Source organism: Sciurus vulgaris (assembly GCF_902686455.1).
Source record: "Sciurus vulgaris genome assembly, chromosome: 3".
In the NCBI taxonomy this organism is placed as follows: Eukaryota; Metazoa; Chordata; class Mammalia; order Rodentia; family Sciuridae; genus Sciurus; species Sciurus vulgaris.
This window is the reverse complement of record NC_136463.1, coordinates 8,524,774-8,551,858: the sequence shown is the minus strand read 5'-3', so window position 1 is coordinate 8,551,858 and position 27,085 is coordinate 8,524,774. Positions and strand designations below refer to the sequence as shown.

General features: G+C 49.2%; 1 long non-coding RNA gene across 1 annotated transcript; it reads right to left on the bottom strand.

The window, feature by feature from the left end:
- Nucleotides 1–970: 970 nt before the first annotated feature.
- LOC306657459 lies at nt 971–25,254 on the bottom strand. The gene is made up of 4 exons (XR_013762801.1): nt 25,210–25,254; nt 13,180–13,304; nt 6,522–6,782; nt 971–2,156 (listed from the first exon to the last, which is right to left on the bottom strand). It is a non-coding gene; the product is annotated as an uncharacterized lncRNA (long non-coding RNA).
- Between the last annotated feature and the right edge of the window lie 1,831 nt (nt 25,255–27,085).

Sequence of the window (27,085 nt, the reverse complement as noted above, 5' to 3'; positions counted from 1 at the left end):
AGGACAGAATTGCTCTGGTTGAGAATCATTGCTGTGCATCTGTGTTCTTGCCATTCTTGGTCTGGGACCTGCTCCTTATTTAGAACTTTGGCTATTTGAATCATCTTCTCCCCAAAGGGCTGGAGCGAGTCACTCCTGGGCTGGTCCACCCTCGGTTCCTTTGTACCACTTAGATAACTAATGCCTGGGTATTCACTTGCTTGGTCATTGCTTCTCAACTGTCTTATAAGGATTTCTCTTCTTTAAAGCAATAGCTCTCAAGTTTCTAGACCATTGGGGTGACATTTCCTTCTTTTTCGGGTACTTAGCAATTAACAAGGTATCCTCCTTGTCCCAGGGTGCTTGGTATATAATGAGCCTTCAATAAATATTAAGTAAAGGAAGAAAGGAAGAGAGGGCGGGGCAGGAAGGAGTAAGGGAGGTAAGATACCAATTGACTCTTGGTAGAATGAAAGAATTATCTATCTTTGCCCTCTTGTTCCATTAGGGTTTCCTGCTTCCCAAATCGCTGAAATCATCAGAAGGCTCAAGTCTGGGTAGCCCTGCCTGGAGGCAGGGACGCAAATAGTCCCTTGCTTTCTGATCAATCGGCAGGTTCCAATTCGCAAACCTCCCGAAATGCAACAAGTCTAAAACCAAAAGCGACGGCATCATGTATTTTTCTTTTTCCATGGCTGAACTCATTCCGTAGCCGTTACAGTAGTGTCCAGGCCTTGGGTCTCATTGACGCAAATCCTGAAGAAATAAGGCCACCTCCAGATGGGCTGGGACGGCTGCCAGCGGAAGATATGGCGGATTGAAACCCTGGGCAGCTGAATTGCCCAACCGCTGCCCACTGTCAGAGAGGTACAGTCACTCTCTCAGCCAGGGAGCAAGGTCTGTCCAAGCTTGAAGTGGGTCTGAAGGGAGCAACTGAGGCCAGGAAAGAAGTCGGGGTCCATTCATTCGGTTTTCCTAACAACTTCCAATATGATGTTCAGTGCCTTGTGTAGGACTAAGAATTGGACTTCTGCATCTCCCTGACCCTTCCCTTCCAGGTTCTTGCACTAGCCTTGCAGGTCACCTCCAGTGTTACCTCCCTGTTACCTTACACGCTGGCTGCCCGAATTACACCAGCCATTCTCCACCCCTTCCTGCAGATCGTCCCAGTAGCCCTCAGACAAAACCTCAGGACCCCCACATCCGTCCCTCCTGCCTTGCTCGGCTCACTGGCTACCCACTACTCCCTTTTGAGGTCCCTGCATGTCCATCATCCTCAGGTTCTTGCCATGTCCCTTACACGGCTCTGTGCTTGATGCGACACTCCCTTAAAATACCCTGTCCCCATCGCCTTCCACCAACCCTGTCCATCCCACAAGTTGAAGCCTTTCCTGAGCCTTCGCCTCCTCCACTCTCAAGACCAAGTCAGAAGCACACACTGTTGAAGTATAGGGAATGGACTGTTGTCTTTGGTCACCTCTACAGAGCCACTGAATGAGACACAATGTGCGTTTCGGAGTCCATGAAATGAACGCGCTCTGATGCTCATCTCTTCCACATCTTTAATTGAAGTCGTGGCTATCATGTGTGCAGCCTTCTTCCCCTCTGGACTGTAGTCTCCTTACAGGTGCCCCAATTTATGACAGCCTCAATTTCTGTGCTCCTCATGGACACCAGTGCCGTGCAGGGCTACATTTATAAAGGCAGACAGAAGCGTCTATTTATATGTACAGGAAACAATGACAGTCCACCTTCCAGAATCCTTGCACACATATTCAGTTGATTAGGTTTTTGTCATAAAAATGTGTACTATATCTAACTAACAGCCTAGCCCATATATTCAAAAACATGAACTTACATTGACAAACTAGAGACATTTATGTAAATTAACAAGAAAGAACACAAAGGTGACAAAGTATTAAAACAGATCGCTGCTGAGTACCTACTAAGCCCTGGATTCTAAGTCTGAGCTCCAGAATACCTAAATGGTGTCTCATCTAGTTCCTTCATCAAAGATGTAGTCATTCTTCTAGAAATGACCAGATCTTGCTGCCAAACCCAGCGTCGCTCTGCTGTCACTCAAGGAGGGAGGTAGGGCATCCCTCAGGTTCCAGGGTCAAGCCATTTTCCACCTTCCTTAGCGGGTGAAATCAGCAAGGACCTTCCCGAGGGGTTCCCTGGAGGTGGCAGACAGGGAAACAAACAAACAAAATCAAACTGGGTTAGCATGGAATTCTCTAGAGGAAATGCCTGTGAGAGAAAATAAGGAGGAGGCTGGAAAAGCGGGTAGAGCCATCAGATCAGGCTGCACACCTGACCCTGAGGAAGAGAGAGACAGGGAAGAAAAGCCCACTGGGTAAGTCCCCAGCCAAAGTTGGGCTCCCCAGTGTCCCAGCAGGGCTTGCTACTGCACTCTGTCATGGGCCAGGAGCAACCTGGGGGACGCCGAGGACACTCACCTGGGTTAAAGTGGATTGTGTCCCTGTGTGTCAAGGGGCTGCACATGCTCCCTTCCATGGCCTGTGTGCCCTGTAAGAGCAGAAAAGAGAAGTAAGGCCACACCCCTCATCAGACTTCCCGTTAGCATCTGGTGCCCAGCACTTGACATTTGGTGGTTCCTATGGGCTTGTGAGGCTGGGCTCTTGAGTGACGTTTTCTGGGTCTACAGGTGAGGAAGTAGCAGTCAGAGGAGCAAATGAGACAGGGAAGCTGAATGAGGCCCAGAAAGCAAGGACCAGCGACCGGATTCTACCTCTGATGCCTGGTTTCTGCACAGAGGGCTGCAGCTATTCCACGGCAGATGCTGTCCAGTCCCCAAGGACACCTTCTAGAGTGTTTCCCTCAGCAGACTAACTCCAGAGAAGGTCCCCACATTCTTCCTCATACAGATTGGGTCTCTTCATTCCAAGAGTGTCAATATTATGTTTCGACTCAGGAATCAAAAGAGAACAAAAACCTATCTAGTCATTCATTGCTCTCTCACCTTTCAGTTGTTAATAAAAGATCATATCAGGTGAAAGATTAATGGAAAAGGAGACAGAGCTCCTACGTGGTAGCATCTAAGCAGACAACTCCACAACCCCCAGCTCTTAGTCCTACTTTCAACTGACTGTAAATGCTTTTGAACACATAGACGACACCCGGAAAGAAAAGCTGAACCCCACCAGAGGGGTGGACCTCGCACCACGTTTGCCTTTCATCTCTCTTCACAGGGCTCTGGACGTGACCACCGGGCTCTACTTTATATCCTGAGTTGCTTGGGCCCAGAGTTCCTTATCGCCCCCAATGGTCTCAAGGCATAAATTTCAAGCCACTATTAACATGGCCAGACAGATTTTTAAAACTTCTATAGACAGCATACAATTAACCATCTCCTGTCAGCTGGAAAATCAGCTCAATAGCCATTCAAGTTCATGTCCAAACTCCTTTACATTAAGGAAAGCTTAGAAAGCTTCCTGAACTCTCACAACTAGAATCTCACAGAAGCTATGCAGAGAGGAGGAAGTCCAAAAGGGGAGATGGACCAGCCAGGGGAGGGAAGGCCAGGCACATGTCACAGGAGCATGTACATCAGCAATCACAGTAGGCACCACCAGCTGTTTTATTTTTCTTTAATCCAAATCACTTTATTACAGTAGTCGTGCCAGTAAGTCCTGCACAATACTGGCCAGTCTGATCTGCCCCTGGAAATTCACATGCAAATGGTGAAGCAGCCAAGTGGACGCGCTTGCCCGTGGCTGAGGGCACCTACCCAGATCCCAGAGTCTACAGGTCTTTCCTGGAGTGATGCAGAAAGAAATATCGGTGGGGAGACAAAACTCTCACCCTTGGTATTGAACCCCTGGCCACCAACTCAGAAGACAAGAACCCCAACCCCTCAACCACGCATTAGGAGAACAATGCCAAGAGCAAAAGTCATCCCCAGGAAAAGACAGAGCAAGCTTAAGCATTATTCAGACTATTAGCATGAACCAAGATGGCGGGAGCTATGTGGATAAAAGACCAACAGGCAAGACTTCCGTTCTCTTGGCTCAACTTACATTGCTGGTTTGATTTCTCCCTATTCTCCTGCTCTTCAAATCCCCCGTGCTCCATTCTCATTTAAGGATCTGGTCTTTCTTTTTCTTCCCTTTTCCCCCACTTCCTCTTCTCTCTCCACCTTTCCTCCTCCTCCTCCCTCTCCTCTTCGTCCCTCTTCTTTGTCTTCACATCTCTATTTTCTCTTCTCTTGCTCTCTCCATCTGTAATGCCTTTCTGCTCTGTGGGCATCTTCAACTTCCACCTGGGTTTCCCCTGTGACCTCCTGCATGCAGCCTTCTGTCATTTCTTCTGAATCTCTTTTCATAGCAATCAGAGTTTTCCTCGGAGTAGTGATCGCTGTCCTCACATCTTGTCTTCCATTATCAGATCGTGCACTCTTGGAAGGCAAGTCAAATTCATTTCATCCTGACAGATTTGGAATTAATAGGCTGATGCCTTAAATATAGCACATAGTGGATACACCAACACATTCATGGAACTGTGGAGATACAGTCAAACAGATAGGTGATACTGGTTGGGTGGCATCTGCATATACTTTTTCAACTTGACCGAGGCCAAAAGCCAAATCCCTCAAATCTTTATTTCCTATTAGAGTCGGAGGCTCCACTAACCATCAGTTAAAAGTCCATCCTCAGCTCTTCCCGACTCCTTTATCTTCACATTCAATCACTCCCTAAGTTTTCTTTAACTTGTGGTCCTTCCCAACTACCACTGCTTTTGCTCAGCCATTCTTCCTCCTGGATGATTGGGTCAGCCCTCTCACAGGGTCACCAGCTTCGAGGTTACACTCCCCCATTTATTCTCCACATTGCCTGAAGAATGATCCTTCTAAAACTCTTCTGACCATACTGATCGCCCATGATAAAATGTTTCAAAGGCTCCCTTGTTTAGGTAATAAAGTCCAATCTCTTCCATCCAGCCTGGAGATCTCTTTGAGACCTGGCCTCTCTATGCTCAGCAGCTTTCTCTCTTGCCTTTCCTTGCTTTGCTCTTTGGGATGAAAGCAAAACCACACTACTTGCCATTCCAAGCTGAGGATGCACCTGAATGAGTTCTCTCTGCTGATCCTCTGGCCCTTTCTCCTCTCCTCCAAGTCCTGCTGGGAGTCCTTTCCTGGAAGACTCCTGCTCCTAAGCTGGGTCAGCCTCTCTGTGCCTTCAGAGCACATTATTGTCCCCTTTATTCTACCATTCACTGTCCTGCACCAAAATCTTTGCTTTCGTAACTGTCTTTCCCACTAGATGAACCTTTAAAGATGACATCAGCATTTCATTTATATTTGCAGCCAGAGCAAAGAGTAGCCCCTTCCTTCGGGTCACTTCTACGAATGTAAGGTAGGGCAATATGACACTTTAGTAAAATGGAATGAATCATTGGTCAATGATTCCCCTTTCTTCCAAAGATTCAGAAGGAAAACTTAACGCTCCAGGACCCTGGCCCAGCTGGTACCTTCTGTCTGGTTCATCCTGGCATGATTGGAGAGTTGATGGCAACACGCGTTTCCCTGCACCCAGGCCAGTGGCTCTCATCGTAAGGTGACTTCGTGAGTGACAGGTTATTATTTTAACCATATTCAAAACTTAGATGTGCCGAGAATTAGAAAGCCAACTAAAGAAATAAAAACAATAAAATGATGTGAAATAAACCACACCAAAGTTTCCTCCAATTGAGAAGGAATTTTCAACCCTCTCAAAACTAGAAATCTTCACGAGATTGACAGACTTCCTCGCCCTCGGACTGGCAATGCCAATACTGGCAGCAAAATCCAACAATTCAAAGGTCTCCAAAGAATATAGAGGGAAATTGCCAAATGCTGAAAGACCACCAGAATGCAGTTAGGACTTGGATCTTTTTATGGGGAAGATCCAAGGGAAATCTATCTAAATCTTCAACCTGAGGACCTGGGATTACTATTCTGTTTTGTGACCAAGTTAAAGAAAGGCTTTTCCCAAAATAGGGCCTGGTCTGTGCTTGAATTTTGTCCCCCTATGTTGACCTCCTCTCTGGATCTTTCTTCACCATGGTTGCTCCAGCGACCACCTTCCCTCCCGCCTACAGCCAGCTGTCCAGGAACAAATGGGACATATTGCAGGAAAGGAGTTTGAGGATATGAGGGGAAGGGTCTGTGGAGACTAAGAAAGAGCAAACAGCTGTGCAGTCTGGAGGCAATTAGGCCCGGGATGTCCTTCTGTCTGCAAATCGGAATCAAAGTTATTATTTATACCGTTGTTCAGCTAGAGTTTGACTGAAGCAGTATCAAAGCCTGGGTAATTTATAACATGTTTCTAGAGAGGAAAATATGCATCCTGAGTTCCAAACAAGGTTGCTAACAAAATTTTGGAAAGAGTCTCTTTTTTTTTAAGGCGGAGATTACATCAATCTTCATTAATAAGCCATGAAATTGAAATCAACATTTTAGTCACTTTCTTATTACTGACAGTTCTTACTGAGATTGTCATTAACCCAAATATCCCATTTTATTTCCATATAAAATTTCTTACCAGGTTTCATGTTCTTTCTCACAGTTATCTTCCTGCAACTGATACTTGAAGCTAAAAGTCCCAGGACTTTGCTTTCGACTCCACTGAAGTTCATTCATCTTCTGATCCATGGCTACCGACACTCAGATTATTCTGAATTTTGATTGATCCTTTCCCATCATTGACCATACATAGCATTGAGTAGAACCACAGCAAGATAGATCCTAGATGATCCTTCCTGGAGATTTTCCTTCCAATCAACATCAACCTAGCACTCAATACCTGGAAAATGTTTTTAGGGATGGCTGCGTTAGCACAAGGACAGTGGCCCTTGCATCTGCCCCAGGTCCCTTCATCCTGCTGGGGAACTAGCAGGTGTGTTGCCCGAGCATCGTACCACGAATTGAGACCAGAGGGTTGATTGACCTTTCCCATACCTCTGATCAAGGTCTCAGAAAAAGTACATTTAGAATTATGATCTACTTGAATTACACTTACCGAAAGATCTATTTTGAAATATCTAATGACAGTATAGAAAACCAGATATTTGTGTTTCTCAACATTGAGATGAGTTTTGTTTGTTTGTTTGTTTGTTTGTTTAACGTGAGAAATGGCAGGGCTCATTCTTCAAGTCCATGGTCTGGTCGGTCAGGAGCCCCACGAAAGATATGTCCTTATTTGTCCTCCTCAGGGACGCTGTGAGGCAAAGCTAGGCAAATTGAATTTACTTCAGTGATGTGACCATTTCGAGTCTGGCAGTCTAGTCTGGTTCTGGGGAGGGGACGGCCATGCAACTCAGAGCAGCCCCAGGAGAGGCGGGCTCCTCTGCTGCCCTGTGTAACAACTGAGCCAGTCCTTCCCCAGGGCACCGGAGGATCACTCGCCATCCAACTTCACAAAGCTTAGGATTCACTTCTTTGGCCGCCAGCACAGTATGGAGGAAGGGTGGGGAGCTGGCCAGTGCCATCAGGCACCTGGTAGGACATTTTATAAAGGAACAGGAGGACAGTGGAGGCCACCGAGCGGAAGGAGAGCTAACTGGAGAAGGCAGAGGGTAAGGCCTCAGAGGCAGTGGGTGCTTAAGACAGGCCAGGCAAGTTCTGAGTGCTTCACAGCCTGGTCTCAGCCAGGCAAGGGCCTAAGGGTGAAGTGGACAGTTCTTCCCATTCTACCTGTGAAGAAACCAGGGCAAAAAAAAAAAAAAAAAGGAAAGAAAAGAAAGAGAAAGAAAGAGAGAAAGAATTAAGCCTCAGGGTTGAAGTCAGGTGGCAGGTAAATAGCAAGGATGGGGTTTGAACCCAAATCACCCGACCCCAAACTCCACCTTGAACTCTGCAGCCTGCCCAAGTTCAGAGGGGGTGCTGTACAGAGCAACCTCAGCGGCCACCCTTTCAATCTCTTCAAGGGAGGGTGGAAGGAAGAGCTGTGGAGGACAGCCTGCTGTCCTGTCGGGTGCCCCATCCTGCGCACCCTGCTCCCACCCAGACCTCAGCCCTTCTCCCCTAATGTCACCAATTACAGGGGTGGCAACGTGAAGCATCCATGTGTCTTGGATTCTGCTCCACGCACTTACGCCTCCTGGGTCATTTCCTAGGAGGAGGGAGGGAGAAGGGTGGCATTCCTTCCAAATCCCAGCCCCTTTGCTTCCCACTAGGAGTGTGGGTGCCTCTGGGGAATGCTCTCTGTGAGGGACCCAGGCCTGCCACTACCAGCCCGGGAGGAGGAGGAGTAGAGGAAGAGGGAGGGAGAGGAGAGAGGAGGAGGGAGAGGAGAGAGGAGGGGCAGGGGGAGGGGAGGGAGGAGGAGGAGGAAGAGCTGCCTCCTCAAAGGAAGAGCCTTTTCCCATGGAAATGCAGGGTGGCTGGTGCCCATTAGCATCCCTATGCATAATAAGAGGTCGGCCCATTGTCATGCAAATCAATTCAGATGACAACACTCTCCTGGACAACACCGCCCGGCCCGGGGAAGTTTCTCACACTGCCGCAGCCAATACCCACGGCCTCCTCGCCATCTTTCATTAATTATTTCTCTGCCCTTCACAAGGTTTGTTCTCAGCCACGTCCCCCTTCACTCCCCAGCTGCTGCTGGAGGAGGCTTTTCATCCCCGAGCGGTTGACATCATCCCCATCGACGACATTCGATATTTTTTAAATACATAGAAGCCAGAGCAGCGTGCACATTTCGGATCGATACAGAACAGGAACAGCGTGACTCGTCACTTCCAGGCCCCCGTGGAGCAGTGACTCCTCTCTCCTCCCATCACGGTTCCCATGAGCCGCATCCCCCGGCCATCGCGCCGGCGGAGGAGGCGGATTCTCCAGGGTTAACTGCTCCGGTGACTCATGCACACATTGTTTGTGCTGTCAACCTCCTGCTCTCGGCCACTGACCAAGAATCCCCACTGTCCACAGCAGCAGGCTTAAACTAAGCCACCGGGCCACTGTCACCGGCTGAGGCTAGTTTCTGCCCTGAAGGGAGTTCTCTGGCAGCTCTAACCCGGGAGCCAAGAGAAAGAGTCCACAGCGTGGCTTCCACCGAAGCCAGAAGCCAGAAAGCAGAGCGAAGGCTCAGTGGCCTCTGCTGCAGCCACGGGGCTCTCTGGGTCACCTAGCCACCTCTCACCCCACCTGGCCACCCACCCTCTGCTGGCCTGACTAACGTGAAGGGCGGGTCCTCCCTCTCAGTGCCAGGGATAGGCCTCCTTCTGGCACACAGCAGGTGGACCAGTTAAAAGCAGCTCCAGGGGTCTGGAGATCAAGTTGACTTCGGGCAAGTCCCTCTCAAACTCATTGACTCATCTCTAAAGGGGGGCTGGAGGAGTGACAAGGTGCTCACCTCATGGGGTCACGGTGACAATTTGACAGGTAACACACATGAAGCCCTGAAACAGGACCTGGGCCGCTGGCAGCGATTTAAATAAATGTTTGCTGGTGTCATTAATTAATTTTCCCAGACTTTACCTTTATTTGACGGACCTGGCTAATTTCCCCTTCCGGATTCAGCCAAGTTCACTCCTCTATTTATTGCTTCCAAGCCTCCAGGGAGCCCTATTTCGGTTTCTTTTGATGTCCAACATGTTTTGCAACAATAAAATGCACGCTATCATGTAGCCTTGCTGACACAGAAAGCATGTGACCCAGGGCCTACCCAGGTCCCAGACTTTCCACCTGCTCCTGAGGACCCCGAAATTTCTACCACACAGCTGAGTAGATGGGGTGAGGAAAGACAGGGGTGGAGAGGAACATGCTAGAAATAACTTTAGCTTACACATTATCTCAGCAACAGAAAGGCTTTGTAGTCAGACACAAATTATATGCAAATCACATGCAAATCTGAATGTAAATACTTCTAGCCTAGCCCCGGGAGAAAATCCTTGAGAAGTTCCCATTCCCTTCTCCCCTCCTTCCCAAGCTGCATTTCCATTTTCTGATTGGTCAGTTGGGAATTCATTATAAAGATTCAAAGGTGCACTGGATTCTCAGAAGGAGTCCATTTTACCTGGTGTCAAAGGTCAGAGGCTGAAGAGCTCTCAGGGAGGGGAGTCCCCCAGCTAAGCCTTCCAGGGCAGACAGGGATCTGCTCACCCTGCCCCTACCCAGGAGGAAGAGGGGACATCCACTAAGGTCAGACAGCCCAGCAAGGCCCAGAGAGGACAGCTACAGCCTCGGGCCCTTGGAGGGGCTGGCCCCCGGGTGCCGTCCTGCATCCTCCTTGACCTGGATGCACTAGCACCACTTGCTTGGTGCTTCTCTGCCAAGATTTGCGGACACTCTTTGTTTCTTTAACCAAAATGGAGAGGAAGCTACAGGAACTTGGTTGGAAGTGGGGGCAGGAAATAGAAAAGAGAAACCTTGACCACTGTATTCATTCATTCATTCATTCATTCAATTCAACGGAATTTTACCCGGGCCCTATGAGGTATGGGCAGTTCCCAGCCATGGCCTAGGGAATTTCACTAAGCTTCCCACAGGGAACTCAGCACAGAGCGCAAACCTTGCTCTCTGTGTCCCCTGAGCACAGGTGTTGGAGGAAATGTTGCTGTCAGACTACCATCATCATAGACTCCTGATCCTCAGCCTCAGCTGGGCCCTCAAAGTGGCCAAAAAAATATGGGTGTTTCTTCAGTGGACTCATTCCCCATTCTAATGAACGGCAGGCCTTATCTCGGCCCTCCTCACCCTCCCCTCTTCCCCCTGCCCCTCACTCCAGAGGGATGGTAATGACTGGCAGAGAAGACGGGAGCCACCCACGTCTTGTCTTACCCATCTCCTTCTCTTTCTCTAGGGCTCCAAGGGAAGACGAGTCTCTCATTCTTCCTATTAAAGATCAATTGTCCAGATCTTCCCTGGACCATGCAGTCCTCTCTATGGACAACTTCAAATTCCTGTTCTTTTCCTTTTCTTTCTTTCTTTCTTTCTTTCTTTCTTTCTTTCTTTCTTTCTTTCTTTCTTTCTTCTTTCTTCTTTCTTTTCTTCTTTCTTTCTTTCTTTTTCTTTCTTTTCTCTCTTCTTTTCTTTCTTTCTTTCTTCTTCTCTTTTTCTTTCTTTCTTCTTTCTTTCTTCTTTCTTCTTCTTTCTTTCTTTCTTCTTTCCTTTCTTCTTTTTTCTTCTTTCTTTCTTTCTTTCTTTCTTTCTTTCTCTTCTCTCTTCTCTCTTTCTTTTCTTTTTCTTTTTTAGCACTTGGGATTGAATCCAGGGGCTCACACAGGTTAGGCAAGTGCTCTGCCACTAAGCCACTACTCCAGTCCTTTTTATTTTTTATTTTGAGACAGTGTCTCCTGAGAGCTGAGATTATAGGCGTGTGCCACCATGCCCGACCCCCTTTTAGTTCTTGAGCCTTCTCTGCAGCATTTGAACAACAGGTTCAGAGATACATTAAGTAGATCACCTCCACTGGACTAACGCCCCCTACACAGCAAGTGTGCCTAGGGGTTTGCTCTATTATGTTCCGTTGGGTTGTGTTGTTACATTGTGTTATATCATGTTATATCGTGTTATGCAAAGCTGATCAGCCTCACTAGCATCAGGGCCATGTACCTAACACCCAGGAGGTCGTGCCTTTTGTCTAGGAGCAGGGGAACTCTCTGTGCTGTGGAGGTTCTCCGCACTTTCCAACATGGTAGCACTTTCCAACGTGGTAGCCACGAGAGAGCAAGAGTGGCTGGGAGCCCTTGAAATGCAGCTCGCGTGATTCCGGAGCTGAATGTTTAACTGTTTCATTCTAATGCACAAAAATAGCTAAACATAGCTAGTGGCTACTGTATCTGATGGTGCTGGTCTAAACATCTGCAAAAACTGAAGGGCCTGATGCTATCCCGGTGGTAGGGAGTGTGGGGAGGCAGGTAACCCCAGACTCCATCAGTGGGCAAGTCAGTCATGATGGCCTGTGTCAGTCAACACAACTGAATCTGTCATGTTAAATGTGCATTTGTCAAGCTGCCAGAATCTAGACTTAAAAAAAAGAAAAACCTCACATAAAGGCAAAAAAGATTTAGAGTGAGGAATCTGTAATTTACAAATGTCTATTTTCAACTTATTAAGATTGCCAGTTGTGATATAATCTATGCATTGGTTCCTCTTTAAACAGATGATACTAGTAGATAATAAAGATTCTCAGGGAGATGATGGGTTTCATCTATTTCCTAATACAAAGCAAATACTTAAAAAAGTGATAACTTATTAATTAGTATAGCAGTAGTATTATGCATAGGGTTGAACTGGGATAGAAGCCTTTATTTGACTGGTCCCATTCTTAAATTCTCCTGGTTGTATGGTAAGCAAAATCCAGGGAAGACCTGCTGGCTGGATGAAAGAAGCTGCCGAAGAAGAGCGTGTTAGAGGAATCACCTGTAAAGGGGCTACCCCTCCAACTCCAAGGTCAGCACCACATGAGGGTCAAGGGTAGGGAGCAATAGCTCTCAACTATGGGCCATTTTCACCCACAGGGGACGCTTAATAAGGTCTAAAACTGAGTTTGGGTTGTCACAACTGCAGAAAGTGCAAGTGTTCTTGGCATCTAGTGGGTATAAGCCAGGGATGCTACTCAACATCCTACAAGGAATGAGATACCTTATATCTCTTGCCATGTGAACCTTATAGCACCTTGAGACTCTGCCAGCAAGAAGGCCCCCACCAAAGTCTGAACCAATTGAGCCATCTAACCTTGGACTTTGAAACTCCAGGACCATGAGCAGAAGTAAACCTTCTTTCTTTATAAAGTAGCCTGCCTCTACTACTTCATTATAGTAATGAAAACCTGACTGATTTCAGGAGTTTTGACAATTATTCAATACTGCTCTTACATACTACCCTTGAGAATTTAAAATCTCTTTGAAGAATGAGAAATGCAGGCATGTTAGACAAACTTAATTTGTTCAATAGATTACAGTACTGGTCATATTTTAAAAAATAGAAATAGGTGAGGAGCAGGGAAGGGGCTGGAGAGTAGCAGACCATGTGAATGACCCCTTAGGTGTGACGTCAGGGTGTTGGCCACTGGCAGTACTGATGGGATAATTCAGGAGCAGGGATGTCTTCCCAGGGTGCCACCTCAGCCTCACTGCTTCTCCTTACAAAGCCCCAAAGTCCTCTCCTGAATTTGGATGCCACCCCTCACATCTCCTCCATTTGACTCTTTCTCTGCATGATGAAAGCAGAGCAAACATCTGAATCCCGCTGACCTGTGTTGAAATTCCAGCTTTTCCCTTGACAAACTCTGAGCCCTTGGGCAGGTGACTGAACGCCTCCGCCTGGGTTCCCCCACTGTGTGGGCCTTGTTCTCAGCCAGCGTCAATTCCCTGCTAAACTGAGAATGGATAACCAAGACTTGGGTTAGTCTTCCTCTGTTATGGACTGAACTGGGCCTCCCCCTAGGGGAAAAAAAAAAAAAAAAATTATATGTTGGAGTCCCAGGTACTTCAGAATGAAGTTTTATTGGACACAGAACTTTCAAGATGTAATAAGGTAAAGTGAAGTCGTATGAGTGGACCCTAATCAATATGACTGGTGTCTTTATAACAAGAAAATGCACACACACACACACACACACACACACACACACACACACACACACACACACGGATGCCCATGTGGGGTACAGGGAGAAGACAACCATCTCCAAACCACACAGACCTCAGAAGAAGCCACTTGTGGATACCTTGATCTCAGACTACTAGCTTCTAGAACCATGAGAAGATAGATTTTGGTCAAGTACTTTGTTGGGACTGAGTAACAGACTTCCCAGTGTCATTTTAAAAGTTCCGTAGCAACTTCTAGAACACATTTGGGATCTAATGGATGAATGTTAAGGGAGCATGCTGACAGTAACAACAGGCAGTGGAAGAAACACCCTTGGCCTCTTTCTCCTGCACACAAAGCTGCCGCCATTTTGACGCAATTCCCACGAAATCTCAATTGCAATCTGGAAGCACCCTGTGCCGTCTGAGGACGCAGGACAAGCCATCAGTCAGATTTATGCAGGAAAGGTAAGGGAGCCAGAGTGCTCTTGTCTGTGTCCCATACGTGTCTCTGTAGGGCGCTCTGGGCTGCAGTATGGAGGCACCAGGTCCAGGAGCTAAGCAGGCCACCTCCAACACAGCCCCAAAATCTCTCGGCTGTAGCACTCCTCCACCAGCGAGGTGTTTCTATCTCAGACCTCAGCTTCCTCCTCTCTCCTCCTCACACACTTACTGGCTCCCTCTTCTACCTCTCTGGGCCTTTCATGCTTTCTCTGCCAAGTGACCATTTTCTCCAAACTTCCTGTCTCCCATGGAAATGGGTTAGAGTTCCAGAAGGCAATGCAGACTTGTTGGAGAGTCTTGCTTCAGCTGATGGAAGTGAACTGGGACCTCTCTCTCCAGAACGGGTCCCCAGCATAGACCACCACCCTGGCTTCACTGGATCCAGCGAAGGTCTCAACTGGGTGGTCCTTTGCCCTCCTCCAGGAGTATGACGGTCAGGGACAGAAATGCAGGTCCTGGGCTCATTCCCAAAAGTCATTTCATTACCAAAAAGCATTCCTACCACAGCCAGCCTCCTACGGCCTCCCTCTACACCAGCCTCTGCTCTGGCCAGGCACCATTTCACAGATGGGCGACGGCAGACTAGAGCTCCAGAGTCTTGCTTTCTTCTAGCCCCATCAGGAGGGTCCGGCGACCCAGGAGCACCCAACACAAAGAGAGGAAAGAAAGCGTGGAATAGAGCCCGTTTCTTCCCACTTGTTGCCGGGATCTCACGTAGCCTGTCTTAGATCTCCATGGTCCCACCGCCCGCTCTCTGTGAGGCCCGAGCCTGTTGAAGAGTGTTGGCTTTCCTAAACGTTCCCCAGTGCCATCCACAAAGACAGATGGCTGGACCTCTGGCCACCTTCCACACGACTTCATTTGCAGAGTCCAGGAGAAAAGGGCCGGGCATCACATCAGGACCCCTTATCAATGCGGGGCTGGGCGGGCAAGGCTAACGGGGCAGAACGAGGGAAGACAACCCCGAAGGCAGCTCTTCCGAGAGGGACCCCTGCCTTTGATTCGCAGCTCACACAATACATCTCGCCACCACGCCTGCCAATCGCCCCAGCAGGGGAGGGGGCCGGTTGGTGGGGAGGGAGAGGCAGCGGCACCGTTCCAGCTGCCGGGGCCTTGGCCCGAGCCCCTGGGCCGCGCGGACTGTGCTTCTCTGTCCTCATAATTCACTTCCCCGAGGTGTCACAGTGTGAAGGGACGAGCCGTGCTTCCTCATGGTTTCCCTAATCCTCCCGTGTCAAGTAACATAGGCATCACTCCCGCGCCCTCCACACAATTTTGGCAGGTCATCCACCAACATCTGCTGCCCGAGGCCTGCCCCAGGCAAGCTACGCCGTCATCGAATGACAGGAGCGGTAGGTAAAACTATCTCTTCCTTGCCCTGCTGCCAGCGCGCAGCTTGGGGTCCCGGGGTCCAGCACTTTAGCCTCGGACAAGCACCAATCAGGCCAAGTGCAGAGGCAGCTGGGCGCCTATCAGGAGGGCCAGCTCCCTCCCATCCCCCCGGAATGGCGGCCTGGTGACCTCCTCGACAGCATCAGTAATTTGTCTTGGAGGGGAGCCATACCTACAGCAAACACAGGAAGGATCAGAGCTCAACATATGTGCACAGCAGCAGAAGCAGGCTCAGCCCTTCCTGGGTCTGCAGGATGGTCCAGGGGGAGGGGAGGGAGGGACGGAGGGAGGGAGGGCCTGGAGCACGGAGATGAGCCAACCCCCGAAACCCCATCAGTCACCGGCGGTCAAAGGAAACGGATGCCTCAGAACCGGGCATGTCGAGGTCAAATCCGATATGGGCTTTGAGTTGCAGCCTCTTTAAAGCCCGTTGGTGACAGATGTGGACGTTGGCCAAGTCAACCACAAAACAGGATCAAAGGCAGTTGAAAAACAACAACTGGCTCCCGGCTGAAGGTTTTCTCCTGCCCTTGGAATGTCGGCCCAGTGGACTTGGTGGGGAAGGAGGAGACAGCCGCAGAGGGCCTCCACTCGGCAGGCTGGGAAAACGTCCAGATGGGGACCAATCTCACAGCTGTGCGTTCGGACGGAGGGTGTGTTCTTCACGGCCGCGGAGAATCAGAAAACACCAGCCCGGGTGACCCATGCCCAGAACCAGCCTGCGCCAGGGAAGCCCATGGGGAAATGTTCACCTTCTTTCAACGAAAATGGATGTCAAGCAGCAATCAGGTCACTTCACAGGCAAAAGGGACGGTAAAGGGTTGGGTTTCAGATGGCTGGCTTTGAGGCCATTCCAACTGGGTTCGCGTCTACCTTCTCCTGCTTCATAACTGCGTGACCCTGGCAAAGTCACTCAGTTTCTCTGGTTTTATTTTCTGAGCTAAGGTTGATAGTAGCACTGGTCTTAAAGGGCTGCGAGGATGGAATATTCTCTTATAATGCATTTACGACACTGCCTGGCCAGAGTCAGAACTCAATAAATGTTAGCCACTACTTTGATGCCAATTTGGAAGAATAAATAGGCGCCCTGTAGAACGTCCCCCTAGGGAGGGCCAGACAGAAAGCACCCTGTGTGTGTTCACCCTCTGAGACTGTCATCTGAAGTGACAGTCATTTGCAAATGCTAATCGCACTATACAAACAACATGCAAGTTCCATATTCCTCATTGCTCCCATCTAAAGCCAGACTTAACAATCCGTCTGAGGAAGGGCAAAGACTTAAATAAAAAAGTGGCTGCCTTGAGAGAGAGAGATGGCCCAAACGGGGCTCCTGGTCCTGCCCTCACGTGCTCGTTAGTCACTGAGGACAGGTAGCAACGCCGACCGTGTGGTCGCCCTTGCCCACCCATGGAACATCACACCTTCTGTCTCTCCCCTCCCAAACCAGCTCCTCAGTGCTCCTGTATAATCCAAAGACCAGGAATTCCCAGGTCTTTCCAGCCCTGCTCCACGTGGGTCACCTGCCCAGGCATCAGGACCTCATTGTCCAGGAGCCACCCCAATTCTGGGGTAAGGCCTCTCTACAAAAGACACCCCATCCACCAACAAATATTCCCGCCTTTGGGGAGGAGGGAAAAGGGAAAAGGGAAAACAGCGTCCACGGTACTCTTCTTTTCTGGAGAGCTTCCGGCACGGAAGTCGCTACATCTCTAGAGAATGTCTCTGAGGCCAGCTCTCAAGGCCACCAGGCAATGCTCACAGAGTTTGAAGCATAGTCCTCACAGTTTAGAGTAGAGCGTGCTCCATACTCCGTAACCCCAGGGCTTACCAGAGATCTTTATGGCATGGGTGTGTGGGTAGAATACATTTGAATGGAGGATTCTCCTCCTAGGAAAATAAATAAATAAATACATAAACAAAATTTAATTGAATGCATGAACTAGTGCTTTGGTTTTTAAATCTATTGAAACAACAACCAGCTTTTGTTGTGTCTCAGCAACCCCGATGGGTTGTGGTAGATTCCCCAAGCAAGATGGCAAAGCCACAAACCTGCGTGAGACTGGCTGAGATTGACTAGCAATGTCTGCCATATGTGTGGCAGGAAGCTGGTGGCAAGTGATTAGCAATGTCTGCCATGAGTCTCGGATTTGCATATGTGTCTTGGGTAATACAAAATAAAATTTGTAGGTTTTAAAGTATGGCCATTCCAAGGGATCTTTGAAGAGTTCCTTAAAACTCCATGTCCTTTTCATTTCCACTTTCTTAAAATATACAAGGGAGAAGAGAAGAACTAATTGATGATGTGGTTTTTATTGTCACATTTGAATGAACTGGTACCTGAGGGCAGTTTTTATTTATACCTGTTAAAGCAGGTATGGAAACCTATCCTCCAAACACAAGGTCTAGGCCTAGACAGTTAAGTTAAAGTTGACGGCTATGTCTGAACAGATTTCTTTTTTTTTTTTTGGCCTCCCTAAAATGATTTATCAGTAAGACTGGCCTCCCAACCACAGGCTCAGGAGTTCTTGTATCAGAACTTGACTCTGAAATCCTACTATCAAATACTGAGCTGAAGGACCGCACCTGGAGAGCCAGTGAACTCAGAGCAGGTGATTTAAAAGACATAATTAAGGACAGGGGTGACTGAAGGTATTAATTTGCATTGAAACAACTTTACAACATTGGAATAGATGAAAAACCGCTCTCTGTGTTTGAAATTACTCTAGCTCTTTTATTCTCAAAAATCTCTTTCTCCATCTTCCAGACCGGCCAGAGGAAAGGAAAGAAATGTATATATGAATTATATATGGACTAGGGTTCCCTCTACAAAGAAATAAGGAGGAAAGGATATTCCAGAAAACAGAGTGAATCCAAAAATCTGAAACTAGTTACTATGTATTGACTTTACTTGAAAATGATTGTTTATTTTTCCCAGTCTACATTTTAAAATTGATTTTTGCTGTCCTGATAAAAGGGGTAGATAGAACTAGTGCTTATTCAATTCTCCCCTCTTCTGGCCTTGAGTTCATATGTGATTCCTGGAGCTGCAGAAGTCATTTTGTGAGTAAGAAGGTGAGGAGCAAAGAAGCCAAGCTAAGGAAGGAAGTATAGACAGGTAGAAGGAAGCATGGATCTGGAGATCAAGGCTAAGTGCAGAACCAGCCCTGCACCACCAGTACTGCACCACCAGTACTTTCTTGTGGAACAATTAAAATTTTAAACCACTTTGATTTGTAAACCACTGTTATTCAGGTTTTATTATTTGCAGCTCATGATTTTCTAATGCAACCATTTACGACTGTCGTTTGGTTTCTCTTAGGTCTTGGGCCCAAACTGATTTCCACAATTACTTTTTTTTTTTTTTTTTAACTTTAAAAATTAAAATATAAACCCGAATTGTCACGGGATCACAGAGAAAAAGTATTTCCTGCCAGCCAGCATAGATGAGGGGATCAAGGAGGAAGACCAGGTTCCAAGCTGATTGATTTTTCTAGCATATTCTGCATGACAAGAATGCAGCCACGACCTCAGCTGAGGCTTCCTAAACAGGCGGTTTCCCACAGCTGTGTCGACACCCTAGGAACTTGAGTCAGGGGAGCCGTCTGTGCACACACCTCCACCCACCTCCGGCTTGCCCAGCAAGCAAAACCTGGCTGAGTCAGCTCCTGGCACCGCTGCCCATAATGCACCCTGGCTCTCTCCATGTGCAACTTGCAAGAACGACCCAGCCAACTGCTATGGCTGCGGCTTTCAGCTCCCTAGTGCTCCTGGGCAGCATCCTTGATCCCTTCTTGAAGACTCGGCCTCAGAATGTCAGGAGGGCCCAGCATGAGCTAGTATGACCTCTCTTCTTTTTTTTCTCTTTTCTAACAGCTCCATGGTACTCATTTGTCTTGGGAAGGTCAGCAAGGAAAGCAAAAGGATTCTCCCTGCATCCTGATTTATCCAATTAAAACCATATGCAGCCCATGCTGCCTCCTCTTGCCCTACAAGCCCTCAGAAACAACTAGAAGGGAGGAGGGAGGAGAGAAAAGGGAAGAAACCTTTTTCGGCCTCTCTTCTGTGCCTGACTCCGTGCTGACAGGTACCTTCTTCCTATGTCGTCTTACTTGACCCTCACAGGAATCCGACAAGCTTATCTTACAGATACAGAGGTGAGGCTCAGAGAGCTTGGGAGATTTGCCTGGGGCCACAGCTAAGGAGGCAGAGCAGAGATCATTAGTGTTCACCCATATCTGTGTTTAGCGGCAGTTTCTAGTCGTCCTTGCAAGTATGTTGGTTGCGTGCTGAGTTCTGGAATGTGCCCTGAAGTCAAGCACACCACGCTGCAGCTGGACCCCGGGGGAGTGTCTTGCAAACGCCTGTCCCTATGACCAAAAGCAGAAGCCTCCAAGATGGCTGTGTAGAAAAATAGAGGGAGCTAGGATCTTTGCATAACTGCTTGGAAGACAGTTTGCCGTCCATTTGGATTATGGAGCTGATAAACTTGAGTGGATGTGTTGCCCAAGTGTGACCAAGCAACTCTGGCTTCTAGAAAGCAGCCATTTCATAGAGGGTTGGTGATGCACCCGTTGGGGACCGGACCTTCAAAGACTGGGACTGAAATGTCACAGAAAGCTATCAGGTTCAGCACAACCCTGGAGCAAGTACAGTACCCAAAACGAATTCAGAAGGACTGTGCATGGGTAGGAAAGATACGAGCAACCCTCGAAGGCTTCTTTTGTGTCTCTCTCTTGATCCAAGACAATTCTCAGGCAGAAGAGAATCCAGAAAATACATTTTGAATTGAATCCCGACTGGCTTCGGAGTAGGCTTGAACTGGGTGTAACAGCGCTCGGAGAATGCTCACTGAGGTGCGTGTCTTGATTTCTTTTCTTCCGTGAGAGCTGAATAAAGCTCCCAGCTCTTCTTCAGGAGTGTGTGTTCTTAAAGCGCAGCAGACCCGATAACCTAAATGGAAGAGCTCAAGGAACCTACTCTGCTACTGGTAGAAATTATCTCAAGAGCCACACTGTATACACTTTCCGTAGTCTCTGACTTGCCAGATATGTTCTCCAGGCTGAGCTGAACGCTGAGAAGCTGAAGCAGTGATTATCCCAAGAAGATCAACTTTTATTAAGAACTTGTCAAAGAAAAGTAGGTGGAGAGATGGATTAGTGGACGGGAAAGGGTCTCCAGGCTGCCAGTGAAAATCAACAAAGGTTTGGAGTAGAGGATTTTTGTGTCCCGCGTCCTCCTCCTCATTATATAGCATCTTCCATGGTATGTGACTGTTGATAAATATTCATTGGAAGGGGGAATGACCCAATGTAATGCAAATCACATGCAAAGCAACATGTAAATTGGAACCATTATATGAAGTCAATAGGTGAGGTACTGTGCATATCAAAAGTACAGGACCACAGTTTCAAGAGGCAGGAGAGGCTCATAAGACTAGCAGGGGACCTTCCATTCCTAAAGGAATCTGAGCATCAAAGAGAGAACGCCTTTGCCAAAGAATGTCAGGAGGCATGAAGCAGGACAGCCAGGGGCTACAGGAGAGAGAACCCGGGACGGTGGCCCACGGTGCCCAGCCCATCCCACGCTGCATTACAAACACGTCTTCTGTCATGGCCTTCCCATCCCGATCAGACCTGATACTGATTGATCGGTCAAATCCACTGAGTGACAGGGAGGCCGACTGATCCGCTTGTCCATTAGCCACGCTATTCAGGATGGCTCCTTCCAGCCTTCTAACAAAAGAGCAAGGCACTCCGAGACAGAGCCAGCGAGGCTGGTCACTTTGAACCCGCTGGCACCACACGCAAGACGTTCCCAGGCTTTTGTGTCCCCTGAAAGCCCTCATCCCGTGAGTGTGACACGCTGGCACCAATGCACGCACGTTTTGTCCAGATCTGTCTGTGTCGGCAGAAGCGCGCACGGCAGGGACAGGCCCACAGCCACGCAGATGCACGCCTTCTGTCTGCACCCTTCCCTGGGAGCTTCAGGGGGGTTGCCTGTGGGGGATTCTCTGGGCCAGAGAAGGTCATGAGCTGTTTCTGATTGGAGCCCTCCACTCTGTTTGCTTTCTGTGCCTCCGCAGACCTCCTGACAGGACCGGGGGACATGGAAATAAGTCAGGGGTGACCCTTCTGGTGACCCATAGCCTCGCCAGCCAGCTCCTGATTGCAACCTTCTGGCTTCAGTAACAGCCTTTAATTCACGACTTCTGGCCTCTGCGAGGCCGGAGCTGCTCCAGAGCTGCAGGAAACAAGGCCCGGCTCTGAGAGCCGTTCCCTCCACAGCAAAACGGCTGAGCCGGGAGGAGGCAGAGGGAGATGTCACAGGGAGGAGCAGAGGCCAGGGAAACAGAGGGAAGACGTTTCTGGTTGTTCAGTATATTCTTGGCCCCCTGGGAACACATACCCTTCCTACCCCAGGGTTACACTGCTGCCCTGGCGCAGGTCTGGTGTTCTCCAGCCTTTGGAGGCAAATCTAAGGGGAACCCTGGACTCTGGTCACAGAAGCCCTGCCTTCCAATCCCTGTTCCTCTGACATTAGGTTGGTGTAACCGTGCTCACAATGACTCAGTGATAGACTAAGACATGAGTGCAGACTCCGGCTCAGGTACGTGTGTGTGTACAGAGAGAGAGGGGGAGGATATATGCTGTTACGACCCCCAGCCACCTCCGCACACTCCATCATCCTACACCCTACGCGCCTGGGCCCTGTGGGTTTGTCAAGCATCCCGCGTGAGGCACTCAACCTGAAAGCGTCAGCATGTTCTCCCCGCCCTCTGCAGCCCTGTGCCGGGACCAGCTCCCCAGCAGAGACTGTGACAGGTGACAGATATGAAGTGATGGCCCCACCCATCCCACGGTCAGCTCCTAGGACATGCGACCCGAGACCCAATCAGAGTCAGCCTTGCTCCTGGGAAGTGGGGACAGCGGGGACGTGCAGGGGACTGGACGCCCAGCCCGGCTTCCTTCTCAACACACACAGCACAGCCACACGACATCACATGCTGCCGCACGAACAGCCAGGCCCGGTGCCTCGGGTCCCTGCTTCCGTCCGCCCTCCCCATCTGAGCCCCTCACTCTTAGAGTCTTTTGCAGAAGCCGTGGCGGATGAACCAGAGGGGTGGGAAAACAGCCCTGAGGACCTCAAGAGAGCTTGCCGTAGGGATCAGAGGTCAAATGCTGGACCGTAGGAGCTGAATTGTGTACGTGTTTTCATAACTTCTGGAGAATCTGCAGAACGGACTTCGAATGCTTGGTGGGCCTCCCGCAGCCGATGGGACCTCCGTCAGCCGTGTCGATCCTGCTTAGTGCCCACAGCCAGGCACTACCCCTGCCCTGCTTCTCCAGTCCAAAGTCAACATAGCCTACCTGTTGGAGAATTTGCTTTTCAACTCCAAGGACCTCTTAGGCTCAAGGAGTATAAAAGCTGAAAGTTGCCGGAGGACATTAGCATCAGGCGATAAGCGCTCCTCCTCCGCGGGACTGTGCGCCAGCCCTCCCGGCTCTCCACAGCGACCGTAGGACTGCCCGTCCGGCTCTTCCTGGGCTCTTCGCAGGTGATCAGCCTCCCAACACAGGAAACTGCATAAAGTCACATGCACTCTGTCCAGGTGACACAGGAATAGCTTCGGATGATTTTGTTGGTCCTTTCCTCTTACGGGAGTGACGGTGAGTTTTCTGCTTGGTTTTCAAGCTTCAAAATGAAGCTCATGTCACTTTTACACAAGTCACCTGCCACGTCCCAGGGTCCCCTTCTAATATGGGTGTGGTATTTAGCTACCCACGCTTCACCAGCCATGCCTTGCTTTTGAAAACTGGGTCCCCTGATGTCCACGTGCATATGCAGAAGCACTGCTTAGTGACAGCTCGGGCCCAGCCCCACATCGAAGAGGGAGAAACACTTCTCCCATCATGCAAGATCCTCAGTCACCATGTCTCAGCAGGACGAAGTTATCAGATCTCCACCGAGACAGTTTCCCTTATCAAAGTAGCTCCTCACCTTTTCACTCCTGGGTATTTTATTTAAAAAGAATCTTGTTGTTGTTGTTGTTTTGTTTCTGAGCCCCAGCTTGGAATTCTGAGATGTGAAATCTGGAGCGAATAGTATTCCAACTTCAAGTTCCCGAGTCAGTCACTCATTCATTCATTCACAGAATTTCATTCATCCAACCCGCAAAGATGGGTGAGCAGCTGGCATGATCCCTGACCTTATGGAGTTCACGACAGAGGCAGGAGCTGGACCCCAGACAAGGGCTCCAACGGATGGAGCTTCAGTGCCACCGGAAGCAGGGGCACAGATGAATCTGAGAGCCAGGCAAAGTTGGCTTCTTTGGGGTTGGAGGACCCTGGAATTCATCCTAAAAGTTCGGGAGTTCAGCCTAAAAGAATCCATGGATCCAGCCTCTTCCAGAGGGGACGTGCTCTTCTGATTCAAGTTCAAATTCTACTTCCATCCACAGTAAGATTCATTCCCCCAAACCAGAGAGCGTCTTCCATGCTAGGCCACCCACAGCCGTTCCTTCCATCACATGCCCCGTGAGAAGGAGAGAGAGCGGGTCCTCAAAGTCCCGAGGTCAGCGGTGAGACGTCTTGGGAGGGTCGAGGGTACTGGCACTGGACCAGAATTTCAGCCAGGTTGAAAAACAAGCGTAAAGGAGACCCAGTTGGAAGCTGGCTTCCTCTCCGGTTCTTTCTGAAATGTGGTGGATGGCATGGTAGAAGGTGAGCTAGGTCGCTGAGCCGGCTGTCACGGGGCTAGCGCGCACTCACTCCAGGCCAGCCCGAGGGTTCGCCAAGCCCTTCCTGAAAGTCCTGGCACCATCCCCCCCTTGGGAAAGTGACTTTGTTCACAGCCACCCTTTCCCGATTAGCAATTGCTTAGAAGGTGAAATGAACGGCAGAGCAATTGGCAAAAATGATGGGGAAACGGTACGTAAGTCCGGAGCTCTTAGAAGCGCCCTCAGAGGAACACAGGATCCGCACCTAGTGCTTGGGGAGAAGGGAGGCTCACGCCTCCGACCAGCTGGGTGATTTCGCGATTGTCTATTTAGGAATCTCACAAGTATGGCACACCTGTTTTGAAAGCTTCTTCAAGAATCCCGCTTACAAATTGGTGCAGTTACTCTGGAAAGCAGTGTGGAGATTCCCCAAGAAACTTGGAATGGACCCACCATTTGACCCAGTTATCCCACTCCTCAGTTTATACCCAAAGGACTTACAATCGGCATACTACAGTGACACAGCCACATCAATGTTCATAGCTGCTCAATTCACAATAGCTAGATTATGGAACCAACCTAGATGCCCTTCAATAGATGAATGGATAAAGAAACTAGTATATATACACAATGGAATATTACTCAGCCATAAAGAAGGATAAAATTATGGCATTTGCTTGTAAATGGATGGAGTTGGAGAATATCACGCTAAGAGAAATAGGCCAAGCCCAAAAAAGGCCAAATGTTTCCTCTGATAAGTGGATGACAATACACAATGAGGGGACAAGTGGTGGGGGAGGGAGAGAAGAATGAAGGAACTTTGGATAATATAGAGGAAAATGGGGTGGAAGGGGACAGGGGAAGGAAAGGTAGTAGAATGAGACATATAGTATTGCCCTGTGTATATGTATGGTTACATGAATGGTGTGGATCTCCATCATGCACAACGGTAGAAATGAAAAGTTGCACCCCATTTGTGCATGATGAATCAAAATACAGTCTGTAAAAATAAAAATTTAAATTAAAAAATTAAAAATTAAAAAAAAAAGGAATCCAACTCAGAAAATCCGTTGTCTCCTTACCGTCTCCCTCTGGACTTCAGTCTGCAGGATCTGCTTAGAAGGGCTGGAGACAGCACTGCAGGTCTCAGAGCAGCAATGAGCAGATGGCCTGTCCTCACAAGGCAATCCTAACTCCAGCAGGACTGCCTGCATCATAGTCTCCTAAGACCTAAGACTCGATCTTGTCCAGTAGGTGTTCACTTCGGCTGGAATCAAAAAGAAAATACATGGAAAAGAGGGGAGGAAGAAAACAGAGAACAAACCAAGTAGGGTTTCGATGAGCCCCTGAGCTTGCTACATCGCAGCTGACATCTTCCGTTCTTTCCAGAAAGGAGAATGAAGATTATATAAATCTTCCCTCGGGGCTGGAGCAATAGCCAGACATGGAGGAGTCCCGGGATGAGCTACCAGCCCCTGCAGAACAGCACACTGATGACTTCACCGTTCGTCCCTCGTCTCTGCCCTAGCAAATGATACCACCAGCACCCCAGATGACTGAGCCAGAAAACCAGCCCCATGGCGAGCTTGTTCCTTGTCCTCCGCCATAGCCGGGAGCTCTCTCACCACTTCCAGAGATGTCTCCTCTCTGCCTAGCGTCCCCGGGCAGGGCGGGCCACGCTTATTCCCTCCACAGTGTTACTGCTGTTTCCCGCAACATGGGCTCCTCAACCAGCTCTCCGCTCTGATGCCGCCTCCTCCCAGACCCCCTTCTCCAAGCGCTCCCTCTGCGAGTGACTCCCACCCCTCTTGTCCCTAGCCCCCTCCCTTGCCCCGACTTCGTTCACAACTCTGATCTATGTATACGTACCGACTCCTGAGATTTATGTACATAACCTGTACTTCTCTATGTCTCATATTTAATCACAGATATCATTTATCGCTGGTTTTCTCTTTCAGAACCAGTCTCCTGCTGAGGATTCTTGCGGTATCCCAGGACCTGAAATGATGCCTTATGTGCAAAAAGGTGTCTGTACGCATTTGCTTCATGAATGAAGAGGGGGGTGCCCTCCCTCCACCCTCACCCTCCTGTGCATCGGTGAGATTTGTTTTCTGAAATGCAGACTCGACGGCATTATTTGACCCCTGAAATGCTCCCAGTTCTCGCCGTTATCTACAAAGGAGCCCGGGATGTGACCTTGGCACGCACAGTGGGCCATGGCCCACTCCGCAGCCTCCTCTCCCAAGGCCTCGTCCCAGGCCTCAGGCTTCCCCCGCCCCCCGGGCCAGCCACACGCCATGACTGTGGGTTCCCAGGACACGCCGTGCTCTGTCCACGCTCGAGAACTTCACGAAGGTGTTTATGGGTCTACGATGGCCCTCTCTCCCTGACCCTGGAAAGGCATCCCTCCTCCATCCACCAGCCTCTGTTGACTCTGCCCTGACGTCACCTCTCCCACCAGTGACAGAAGCTGGTTAGAGTGCACCCCTGTGTGCTCATCTGGACCCTCCCTTGGCCCTGGAGCAGGGAGCCCTACCCTGACCCATCACGCTGTAGGGACACTCAGGGTTGACAGCACTGGGGAAAAAAAATCCTTCTTTCATCTTGGGAATTTTTATCTCATAAAGTGAAATAAAGTGGGGAGGGAAATGAAGACAGACTCTCTACATCTGTCCTCGACGACCTGCTTTTCATGACCCCGCAGACACACACGCACACACAATGCACACACACCACACTTGCACACACACACCACATATGCACACACACATGCACACACATCACATATGCACACATACATGCACACGTGTGCACACACACACACACCCATGCATGCACAGAGGAAAGAAAATCGGAGGTGAGAGGAATTTCCCATCCAAGTGTGAAAAAGAAAGCCAGAAGACCGGCCTTTGCTTCTTTATTGCATTGATTACATAGCTGAAGGCTGAACTCAGAGGG